The sequence below is a fragment of the Kogia breviceps genome, chromosome 15 (assembly GCF_026419965.1).
Source record: "Kogia breviceps isolate mKogBre1 chromosome 15, mKogBre1 haplotype 1, whole genome shotgun sequence".
NCBI classification, from domain to species: domain Eukaryota; kingdom Metazoa; phylum Chordata; class Mammalia; order Artiodactyla; family Physeteridae; genus Kogia; species Kogia breviceps.
In genome coordinates, this window is record NC_081324.1 from 52298474 (window position 1) to 52309573 (window position 11100).

Consider the following 11100-nt stretch of genomic DNA (forward strand, 5'->3'; position numbering starts at 1 on the left):
ATAAGACAATAGTGCAACCTTGCATTTTACATCAAACCCAGTCAATTGATAATGGCTTTCCATACATTTGATTGTGTTTATCTCACCCAGGAGTTTTATACTTATTAAGACAGCATCTCATATTTAGACAAGCTTTTATTCGCAATACCAGAGATTTGTTATAATAACTTAGAATTTTATTTGTCCTTAAAAAGGAAAAGGATCTTAAGAGGTGATCCAACCCAGTGGTTTTCTTTTCTTTTCTTCCCCCATCCCTTGCCTGCCGCTTGACAAATCCTCTGTTCTTACCCTGACCTATAACAGGAGCTACGCTCTCTAGATGAAGCAATTCAGGAATTCCCTGGCGGTCCAGTAATATAGCAAGGCTGGTACCTGCCTGTAGTCTTCCCTTTGCAGGGGCTCTGCAGAAACGCATCAAAACCTCTGGAGTACCACTGAGTACAATTAATCAAATTAACCTAATCCACATATTTGATAAGAAGAAAATGAGGCCAGCACTGATTAAGTAACTTGTCCAGGATTTCAGAGGAAGTTAAGAAAAAAGCGAAAACTATAACCCGTATAATACTGGATGAATTTCTATATATTAAACACTCTCTTATCCATCCATCCCCTTATTAAATACACTGTGAATTTATAACACTATCATGTTGCTAATACTATTTCAAGGCCCTTAAATTAATTCAGTTTTCCAGTGGTCTCTAAATATTTTTGATCATACATCCTTTCAGTACAAAATTTTTGAACATGTACTTCCAATATGTGTACTTATTAATGTATAACTTATATATGTATTAACATGTTACATGTTATATAGTATACTCAAAAATAGAAATTTCAAGAGAATAAGATACCAAAGAAATAGGAAAGTTTTCATACTTTCTTCCTTCACTGCAATAAATCATCTTCTGCATCCCTGGATGTTTAAATTAGTATTCTCCAAAGTAGACACACCACAACAACAAGGTCATAGTTACAGAAAATAGATTGGTGGTTGCCAGAGTCAGTGATTGGAGGGTGGGTGAATAGGGTGAAGGAGGTCAAAGGTACATACTTCACTTCCAGTTATAAAATAAGTCATGGGGATGTAATGTACAACATGACGACTATAGTTAGTAATACCATATTGTATATTTGAAAGTTGCTACAAGAATAGATCTCAAAAGTGCTCATCACAAGAAAAAAAAATTCTGTAATTATGTGTGGTGACAGATGTTAACTTATTTTGATGATCATTTTGCAATATATACAAATATCAAATCACTTGTTGTACACCTGAAACTAATATAAGGTTGTATGTCACTTATACCTCAATAAAAAAAGAGTCTGGGAAATGAGAAGGAGGAAAATAATTGGCCTTATGCATAAAAAGTGTTGCACAGGACTTCCCTGGCGGTGCCGTGGTTAAGAATCCGCCCTCCAATGCAGAGGACTCAGGTTCGATCCCTGGTCAGGGAACTTGGTCCTACATGCATGCTGCAACTAAGGAGCACACATGCCCCAACTAAGACCTGGTGCAACCAAGATAAATTAAATAAATAAAAATGAAAAATAAATAAGTTTTTTTAAAAAAGTGTTGCACATTGAATTACATCTTCCAAAAAGATAAGCCCTGATACCTATGAATATGACCTTATTTGAAAAAAAGAGTGTTCGTAGATGTAATCAAGTTAAGATAAGGTCATACTGGAATAGAGTGGGCCCTGAATCCAATGACTGGTGTCCTTACCAGGGAAGGGAAAAGGAGATTTGGACACACACATATGGGGACGAAGGCCATGTGACGACAGAGGCAGAGATTGGAGTGATGCTCCTGTAAGACAAGAATGCCAAGGATTGCCAGCAACCAGGAATAAGCAAGGAAAGGTTCTTCCCTACTTCCTTCAAAGAGAGACCACAGTCCTGACAACACCTTGATTTTGGATTTCTAGGCTCCAGAACTGTGAAAAAATAAATTTCTGTTGTTTTAATCCACGAAGTTTGTGATAATTTCGTACAGCAGCACTTGGAAACTAATACAACAAGAAAGGAAGAAAATAAGCAGAGCTGTTACTGTCCTCATTTCTGTTTCTGCTCACAATACCATAGTTGATATTTATAACTCCCTCTTTCCATTACACAGCCCACATTTCCTTTTCCTTCTGCCAACTTGTCAACTGACTGTAGTCCTATACCTGGCAGGTGGTCCAAATCTTCATTTTTGAAGGACTTCACTCAGTTCTTAGTGGGTTGTTGTAATGTGATAATTAATTTTATGTGTCAACTAGACTGGGCCATAGGGTACCCAAACATTTGATCAAACATTATTCTGGGTGTATCTGTGAGTGTTTGTGTGTCTGGATGAGACTAACATTTGAATCAGTAGACTGAGTAAAGCAGATTTCCCTCCCTAATATGAGTGGGCCTCTTTTAAACAATTGAAGACCTAAATAGAACAAAACATCTGAATAAGAGGGAACTTCTCCTGCCTTACTACTTGAGCTGGGACATTGGGTTTTTTTCTGGCCCTGGACTCAGCCCAAAACATCAACACTTCTTGGGTTTTGAGTCTGTGGACTTTTCGACTGGACCTTAACACCTGTCATCAGCTTTCCTAGTACTCAAGCCTTTGGACTCAGACTGCATGCATTAGCTCTCCTGCATCTCCAGCTTACCAACTGAAGGTCTTTGGGCTCCTCAGCCTCCATAATCCATGAGCCAATTCCTTATAGTAAGTCTCTTCATTATGTATAAAGATGTGTCTGCTTATATATTATCATACATTAATAGTATATTTTATATATTTGTATATATTATATATATATGAAGATGTGTATGTATACACCCTATTGGTTCTGTTTCTCTGGAGAACCCTAACTAATACATGTGGTCTACCACTAAGTTTTACTAGAACATAAATGAACTATTCCAAAATGTACCCCCAAAGAATCTCTAGATTCCAAACACAGTCCTTTCTTAACCTTTTCGGTAGCAAGAATCTCATTTCCACTCAATAATTGGTACCCATCCCTCAGTCAGTACAGTTAACTCTCTTCTCTGCTTGTTGGTTTAGTGGTTTGAAAAACCCAAAATGTTCAAGCGTCAGTCTCAACCTCCAATTCAGTGGAAATATTTTGATATCCTCTGGTGGAAACACTCCTCACTTGGGAAATAAGTTCTTATAACCAGTAAAACACACAGGTGTAGAAATAGGAATCAAAACATTTTTCCAGGGTGATTATCTACTAGTATAAGAATGAAAAGAGCCACGTCAACCCCTTGATTCCTGAACCTGTTGATTATGATTATGGGAGCACCATCTATTGGTCACATGTTCAAAGCACATATCTCAGTTGGTGTTCCATGGTCAGGCATTTAGTTTCAACCACAACCTAGAAGAAAGCAGGAGCTATTTCTCAAAGGGAGAATACTTACTGAAAGAAGAGGGCATAATTTTGAACTAAACCCTAGAGTTTTGCACTGGGATTCTACTATCAACATCTGACAGAGGATTCATATTGTATGACAGTCTGTCACAGATATGTAACAATATGGGCCTTGCTGGGTCATATGGCCCACATGACAGAGAAGCTTGCCCTGCAGTCTGGGCCTGCTTCAGAGTTTTCTCTTATTTTAGGAACTACTCAAAACTGGCTTGTACAAAACAATATAAATGTGATATATCTTGTCTCTAAAATACAAAAAAGTTCAAGTGTTTTTACCTCTTTCTTAGCAGCTAAAGGTACAATTTGCCTTTTATTTTACAGAGGATATTCTGATATGCCCCAGACCACTGGACTCCTGGCAACTTTATCTAAGTGATAGGATCTAAATTTTCCTAGATTATCTGCCATCCACTGGTATTCATGTGTCTTACTAAGGCATCTAGGGTTCTTGACACTTCTGGCCCACCAAGTCAAATCAATATAATGTCATCACTGTAATGGACCAGCATGATGTTCTGTGGGATGGTAAGGGAATCAAGGTCTCTACAAACTAGATTATGACAGAGAGCAGTAGACTTTACATAGCCCTGAGGAAAGACATTGAAGATGTGCAGCTGCTCCTGCTAGATGAAAGCAATGTGTTTGTGATGATGCCTGTCAAATTGTACTGAGAACAAAGCACTTTGTAGATCAGCAATAGCTGGAGCTACACATTGATATGCTCCATTAGAGAGACCACATCTAAAAACAGTAGCTACAATTGAGTCACCACCTGATTAAGTTTGTAATAATACACAAGAGCCATCTTCCTTTGCAGGCTAAAGAGCAACTTAAATGGTGGTGGTGGTGGGGGGGTGATAGGAATAACTCTCCCTGCATTTTTCAAGTCTTGGATGGTGGCACTAATCTCTGAAACTCCCCTAGGGGTGTAATTTGCTTTTGGTTTATTGCTTTGATAAAGAAGGGCAGTTACAGGACTTCCATTTGGACTTTCTTACTATTATGTTTCCCTCCATAGATGAGGGAGCCAATATGCATATTCTTCCAGTTGCCAAGTATGTCTGTTCCAACTATGCATTCAGGAACTAGGGAACTAACCATAGTTAGTTCCCTGAAATAATTGTACAGTGTGCTAGAGCCCAAACTGGATTAACCACGTGACCTCCGTAAGCTACCACTCTGACCAATGGATTCCAGTGGTTACTTGGGTGCCCACAAGGATTGGCATACTCATAGCCAGTATATAGAAATTCCTAAAAGAGAAATTTCCCTTTCCCTAGTGCCCATTCACTCTGGGAAATGGCTGCTGGGTTTGAGGGGGGAGAAAAAAAGGAAGGAGAGTTATAGGATAAATTTTTGGTTGTGTCACAGGGCTTTCTCAAGAAGACCCAACCTCTTCTCTATTCAAGAACCTGTGAAATGGCGTATATCCACACACTGGATGAAAGGCCATGGCTCTTCACTGTGGTAACTCAGGTCTGTGTCTACCAGAGCTAGAATCTTTCTGATTGTATAGATCTAAAAGTATTTAAGTGAGGTGCCCATCTATTTAATTCACTGTGATTAATAGCCACCACCATGGAGCTATATGAGTTAAAGCATTCTGACTGCCACTCTGGTCCTATTGGCCCATCTTAGTATCTGCGTTCACTTAGTCTCTGGTGGTTAATCACTGACACCTGGCCTGTTACTGTGGCTTGAAATCAAGGAATCTATTTAAATGGTGAAATCTCCCACCATCAACCCTGACCTATAGATGGCAGCCATCAGTGAGCTTTTTAAAGACACTAGTGATCCCCTAATCAATGCATTTCTCAATGTCTTAGTGAAAAGAGTGTCCTCTGGGACAATTTTTCCTGCTTCTGAGGCTTTTGGGTTCCTTCCTTGAAATTATACCAGGGAAGTTTTGACCTCTTAACCTACTGAAAATAAGCCACCATTATCAACCAATCTGCTGCTTGAACTACACATTGTATCTGAAAACTCTGGAAAGTGCTCCCATGTTAAATTCATCCCAGTCCAATGTTAATTTCTGCTTTTTGTTTTTTGTCAGGCAGTTGGAGAATCCATTCCCTATATATTCTCAGGTCTCTGACAATATAAATTTGAAAAATCTTGCAATTTGTGGGGGGGTGGGGATGGCGCTTATGATCTTTCTTCTACCAAGTCAGAGGACGAACTACTTCAGATGAATTCACTACAGGGTCTTCAATAAATAGAAAGCTAGTCTTCTGAGACATGGGGAAAAGGAGTATTTTGGTTGGCAAAGAAAGCTCAGAGGAATGAAATGCACAACCACACAACCACTTGGATGGATCTCAAGGACATTATCTCAAAGGATTACATACTGCATAATTCCATGTATATAACATTCTTAAAGTGACAAAGTTATAGAGAACAGATCAATAGTTCCCAGGGGTTGGAGCTGAGGGAAGGGTATGACTTTTGGGGGCAACACAAGAGTTTCTTTGTGGTGATGGAACAGTTCTGAATCCTGACTGTGGTGATAGTTACTTGCATCCACACATATGATAAAATTTCATAGAACTGTTCACTCAAAAAAAAAAGGGCAGGGCTTCCCTGCTGGCACAGTGGTTGAGAATCCGCCTGCCAATGCAGGGGACATGGGTTCATGCCCTGGTCCGGGAAGATCCCACATGCCACAGAGCGGCTGGGCCCGTGAGCCATGGCCACTGGGCCTGCGCGTCCGGAGCCTGTGCAAAAAAAAAAAAAAAAAGAGAGAGAAAAAAAAGGGCATGTAAAAACTGGCAAAATCTGAATAAAGCCTACATCTGAGTTAATAAAACTGTATCAATGTCAGTTTCCTATTTTTTACAAGGTACTATGTTTATGTAAGATATTATCATTGGAGGAAACTGAGCAAAGGGTACACAGGAATTCTATACTATTTTTGCAACTTATTATGAGTCTTAAACTTTTAAAATAAGAAGTAGAAAGAAAGGAAGGCAGGAAGAAAAGAAGAAAGAAAGGAAAGAAAGGAAGGAAGGAAGAAAGGAAGGAAGAATCTAAGGGGGACATGAAGATTCAAGTTTCTCAGATTTGTCTGAATCCAAATGTCTTCATTCTAAGTCTCAAGGTCCCAATCTATGCCCACAGGAGGGATTCTGGGTCCTCAATGATACTGCACTGAGGAGTTAACCAACCCTGGTACTTCCTTGCTTTTCTGCTTCTAGACTTCTTTTATATGAAAACAAAAATATCCTTCTTGTTTAAGTTGTTTTTAGATCCTTCTTGTTTAGTTGTTTTTGTAACTTGAAGCTGAAAGCAGTCCTAACTAATTCAAGTTCTTGACTCATAATTAGATATAATACTTTAAAATTTTACTCTCTAGTGATTTCCATCCTCTTCCTTCCTAAAATTATTTTTTCTAAACAATCAAAACAATGTTATATTAGTTGGACCTTTTTATTTCAAAAGAAAATTCAACTCAAATTGGCTTAACCAAAAGGGGAAATCTCTTAGATCATATAACTGAAAGAAAAAAAGAAAAAGAAGTTCTAGTTTAATGCGTGTTTTGGCTTAGGAGCTCAAACGACATCTTTAGGATTCAGGTTTTCTCCAGTTCTCATTTCTGCCTTTCCTTTTCTTGGCGTCCTTTAGAGTCAAAGTGGCCTCAGGCTCCTGGCTTCATTCATCCTTACTACTAGAAGTTCTAGCAGAAAAGATGTTCCCTGCCCCCTCCCAACACTCTCAGTAAAAGTCTCCTTGTGAGATAGTGACTCTGAGGAAAGTGTACCTATCCTTGAATCAAACTCTGAGGTCATGATAGGCCTGGGTTTCATGTCACTCTTAAGTTAGATGGGGTGTCAGCTCTACCCAAAGCAGTTGGTCTAGCGGTAGAAGCAAGGATACCAGTGCCAAAGAAAGTGGAATAAATGCTCGAGAAAAAAAAAATGTTTTGGAAAATGAATACTAATGACTACATTGGAACATATCGTGCAATGCTTAAGCAGAAATTGTTTGAATTCTGAAACAGATTCAGAGGAAATCATCTGACATTTTAGACAGTGTCAACCTTTTGAATAGAAACTATGTGGTAGAATGAAATGTGCACTGAAATGAAGAGACTGGTTCTAGCTCACGCTGAGGCTTGCCAGCTCTGTGAGCCTCAGCAAATCACCTAACTTCTCTGATCCCAGTTACTTCACCTGTAAGATAAAGGCATTAATAATATTTGTACATATAATGGTTCTTGGTTCATATTTTTAACATATCCCAACATGTTTAGGTTTGAGAAGCGCCGAAGTTTGGTGTCTAAGGAGTCACTGCAAGCATTTCTGTGGCCAAACTTGTCAGAAACGCAAGCCTATATAGGGGCCATAATCTTTGACGTGCGCTCCATGCTGGCTCTTGAAGGCACTCTGCTCAGAAGTAGGGACAGTATCAGCCCCCACACACCTGTTGCCTGTCAGAATCCGTCTTTGGGAGCAGAGGCACACTTGCGTCATCCCCGCATCTCCTCCAATCCCAGCCAACAAACAGCGCTCCTTTTCTTTTGTCCTTCCAAATTAGATTCACCAACCGTGAGAACTTGATATGTAATGTAAGAAGACTCTTGTGACATCTTAGATTTTTTTTAAATTAATTAATTTATTTTTGGGTGCGTTGGGTCTTCGTTGCTGCGCGCGGGCTTTCTCCAGTGGCGAGTGGGGCTACTCCAGTGGTGCGTGGGCTTCTCATTGCGGTGGCTTCCTTGTGGCAGAGCACGGGCTCTAGGCGTGTGGGCTTCAGTAGTTATGGCACGTGGGCTCGGTAGTTGCAGCTCATGGGCTCTAGAGCACAGGCTCAGTAGTTGTGGCACACGGGCTTAGTTACTCCGCATAATGTGGTATCTTCCCGGACCGGGGCTTGAACCCGTGACCCCTACATCAGCAGGCAGATTCTTAACCGCTGAGCCCGCAGGGAAGCCCTGTTTTGATTTGTTTTGTTCTGTTTTGTTTTGTTACCAGGAAGATGAGAAAGTGATCCTTCCCTCCCTGTTGGCATGTGTTCAGATGCTCAACATATAAATTCCAGCAGTTCCTCATGTTACCATGAACCCTTTTGAGTCCTCTCAGGCATTCCATGACAGAAAAAGTTGCCAACTGACAGTCAGTGCAATTATAATTCCTAGTGCTAAACCATACAAACTTTCCCTTAGCTATTACTTCTCTACCCCCAAGATCTACCACACTTACAACATTTCACTGGGATATTCTGATGGGAAGATGAGAGATGGGTGATGGTTGCATAACAATCTGAACAGTGAATGCCACTAAAGTGTACACTTAAAAATGGTTAAAACGATCAATATTATGCTATGTATGTTTTGACACAATAAAAAGAAAATGAAACAAGAATTACAATATGATCCAGCAATTCCACTCCTAGGTATATACCCAAAGAAATTGAAAGCATTCGCTCAAACAAATATTTGTATGACAATGTTCATTGCAGCATTATTCACAATAGCTGAAAGGTGGAAACAACCCAAGTGTTCATCAACAGATGAATGGATAAACAAAATGTGGTATATATATATATATATACAATGGAATATGATTTAGCCATAAAAACAAGTGACGTTCTGTTGCTAGAACATGGGTGAACCTTGAAGACATTATAATAAATGAAATACGCCATACAGAAAAGGATAAATATTGTATGACTCCAGTTATATAAGGTACCTATAATAGTCAAATTCACAGAGATAGCAAGTAGATTAGAAGTTACCAGAGAGGTTGGTGGAAAGGCAATGAGGAGTTATTGCTCAGTGGTTACAGAGTTCCTGCTTGGGGCAATGAAAAAGTTTTAGAAATGGAAGTGGTGATGATTGCACAACATTGAAAATATAATTAATGTCACTGAATATTGCACTTAAAAATGGTTAGGGACTTCCCTGGTGGTGCAGTGATTAAGAATCCACCTGCCAATACAGGGGACACAGGTTCGAGCCCTGGTCCGGGAAGATCCCACATGCCGCGGAGCAACTAAACCCATGCGCCACAACTACTGAGCCTGTGCTCTAGAGCCCGCAAGCCACAACTACTGAGCCAGAGTGACACAATTACTGAAGCCCACGCACCTAGAGCCCATGCTCCTCAACAAGAGAAGCCATGCAATGAGAAGCCCATGCACCGCAACGAAAAGTGGCCCCCGCTCGCCGCAACTAGAGAAAGCCTGTGTGCAGCAACGAAGACCCAACGCAACCAAAAATAAATAAATTAATTTTTTTTAATGGTTAAAGTGACAAATTTTGTTATACGTATTTGACCACATATAATACATATAATGACAGCACATGTATTTACTACATAAATGTGTTTATTTATAGTTATTTTAAATTTATGATGTAGTATACTAAAAACCATTGAATTGTACACTTTAAGCGCTGTAATTGTATGGTATGTGAATTATACCTCAGTAAAGCTGTTTTTAATGCTATTTATTATTTTGTTTTTGTTTGTTTGTCTTTTGGCCACACCACACGGCATATGGGATCTTAGTTCCCTGACCAGGGGTTGAACCCGTGCCCCCTGCAGTGGAAGCACAGAGTTTTAACCACTGGACCACCAGGGAAGTCCCTCAGTAAAGCTGTCTTTAAAAACAAGGCAGAGATTGACCGAATGGATAAAAAATAATTACAAAACATGATCCAACCATATGCTGTCTAAGAGATTCACTTTAGTATCAAAGATACAAATAGATGGAAAAAAATATATTCCATGTGTATTAGTTCTCTATGACAAATTACCACAACCTGGGGGGCTGAAAACAATGGAAATTTATTCTCTTGCAGTTCTGGAGACCAGAAGTCCACTATAAAGGTATCAGCCAGATTAGTTCCTTCCAGTTGCTGAGGGAAAATCCATCCCATGCCTCTCTCCTAGCTGCTGGTGGCTCCTAGCATCCTTGGTATTCCGTGGCTGGTAGATACATCACTCCAATCTGTGCCTCCATCTTCACATTGCCATCTTTTCTGTGTATCTCTCAAATATCCCTTTCCTTTCTCTTGTAGGGTCATCTATCATTGGATTTAAGGCCCACCCTAAGACCAAGATGATTTCATCTCAAGACCCTTAACCCAGCTGCAGCAAAGACCTTATTTCCAACTAAGGTTACATTCACAAGTATCAGGACTTAGACATATCTTTTATTTATTTATTTATTTATTTTTAAACATCTTTATTGGAGTACAACTGCTTTAAAATGGTGTGTTAGTTTCTGCTTTACAACAAAGTGACTCAGTTATGCATATACATATGTTCCCATATCTCTTCCCTCTTGCGTCTCCCTCCCTCCCACCCTCCCTATCCCTCCCCTCTAGGTGGTCACAAAGTACCGAGCTGATCTCCCTGTGCTATGCAAGACATATCTTTTTACAGTCACTATTCAACCGACTGCAACATGCAAATAGTAACCAAAAGAGAGCTGGGTAGCTAGATTAATAGCTTAAAATAAAAACTTTACGTAAAAAATTGTTACAAAAGACAAAGAAAGACATTATATATTGATAAGAAGGTCAATCCTTCAAGAAGATAGAACAGTTATAAACATATATCCACCTAACAACAGAGCCCTAAAATATATGAAGCAAAAACTGGCAGAATTGAAGGGATAAACAGCTCTACAATAATAGTTGAAGACTAATACGCTATATCAGTAATGGATGAAC

General features: G+C 39.5%; 1 long non-coding RNA gene across 1 annotated transcript; it reads left to right on the plus strand.

Annotated features, from left to right (window-relative positions):
- Positions 1-2663: 2663 nt before the first annotated feature.
- LOC136792642 (uncharacterized) lies at positions 2664-10585 on the plus strand. Its single transcript, XR_010836725.1, has 3 exons — positions 2664-2710; positions 4797-4901; positions 10444-10585. It is a non-coding gene; the product is annotated as an uncharacterized lncRNA (long non-coding RNA).
- Positions 10586-11100: the final 515 nt, after the last annotated feature.